At 70.3% G+C, this 1,479-nt stretch overlaps 1 protein-coding gene across 1 annotated transcript in view; it reads right to left on the bottom strand.

The window, feature by feature from the left end:
• Window positions 1-1,479, bottom strand: part of BAHCC1 (BAH domain and coiled-coil containing 1) — a 22,039-nt gene that overhangs the window by 543 nt on the left and 20,017 nt on the right. The window lies entirely within an intron of this gene.

Consider the following 1,479-nt stretch of genomic DNA (forward strand, 5'->3'; position numbering starts at 1 on the left):
GTCCGCCGGATTCCCGCGCCGCCTCCAGCTGTCCCCGCCGCCCCGAGGTGCCGCTCCCGGGCTGTCGGCTGTGCCGGACCCCGCTGTGCCCACTGCACACGCCTCAGAGCGACCCCGCAGCGGCTGGAGGACTCGGCTGCCGCGGTCTTCGATCCTGCGGCCCCTCACGGACCCCCACTTCCCATAGGGGCTCAGAAACGAGGCTCCCCCACCTGCCACGGCCGGAGGGCCGCCCGGGCTTGCCCAGGAGCAGGTGGAGCGGCCAGCCCGAGGGTCAGGCCAGTTGGTGCGCTCACCTGTTCCTGAGCCTCCTGCTCGTGTCCTGGGGAGACTAGCAGCCCTGGGTACCTGCACCCCCAGTCTCCTCTCCAGGCCGGCGCTCCAGGTGGGAGCTACAGGAAGGGGCTTTGCCCTGCGGGCACAGGGAGGGCACTTGAGGAAGGCTGACCCTGACCAGGAATGAGGGAGGGGAGTGCTGCGGGGGGCTGAGGGTGGTGTGTGTCCACCCCCTTTCCTGCCGCCCCAGGTCCTCGGCAGGCCCTTCCTTGCCCTGGAGGTCCGTCTCCCCCACCCCCTGCACCTGCAGGTCAGCCCTGGGCCTGCGGCAGTGGACAGTGGGCAGTGCCTGTCCTGAGGGTATGTAAAAACACCTCAGAAGGGTGCCGGCTCTGGGGGCGTGGGGCTTCCCTCTGCAGAGCCTTCAGGAGCCGCCCACGGGAGACCCACAGTGGGGCAAGGGGGGGCAGAGGGCACAGCTGCCGGCGCGGCCGTGGGTCCATGTGCCCCCACTGTGAGGCCTCTGGGCGCTCTGTCTCAGGGCGCCCCGAGCCCAGCCAGACGCCCACGCGGGTGGGCGCCCACACACCCTTGCGGGGTGCATCTACAGATGAGGCTTCCTCTGGGGGTGTGGGTTTTCTCACCGTTCTCTGCTGGACCGCGGCCTGGTCTCCAAGGAGGAGAGCACGTGTCCAGGTTTGAAGTGACAGCCTGACGGCACGGCCATGCGGTTCGGATGGCCCCAGCGGCCAGCAGGATGGGGCAAGCGAGGCGGGCACCCGCAGGCTGGTGAGGCGGTGATACCGGGGGTTCTTGCCGCAGGCTACCTCTCCTCTGCTACTTAGGGGTCAGGGGACCCTGCCTCGATCCTGACCTGCCATAGGGTGGTGATAATGGGGCGCTCAGGCAGCTCGGGAGAGGGAAGGCGAGGGGTGCTGAGCGCAGCCGGGCGCCGATCGCGGCCGTAGACACGTCGGTCACGTGCGGCGGGCAGCTGAGGCCGAGGCCGGGGCTGGCAGGGCTGCTGCGGCCCCCACGCCGCCGGCCCACCTGACTTCCGTGCCCTGAGCCGGGCTGTGTGCGGTGACTTCGTCCTCATTCTCCTGGACCCGGACGGGGCGTCTGACCGCTCGCAGGGCCGCGGGGCTCGCCGCCCCGCGGGTCGACTCTGTTCCTTCTGAGCCACTGTTCACCGTCTGCTCG

Source organism: Condylura cristata, unplaced genomic scaffold (assembly GCF_000260355.1).
Source record: "Condylura cristata isolate star-nosed mole 26May11 unplaced genomic scaffold, ConCri1.0 scaffold00068, whole genome shotgun sequence".
NCBI classification, from domain to species: Eukaryota; Metazoa; Chordata; class Mammalia; order Eulipotyphla; family Talpidae; genus Condylura; species Condylura cristata.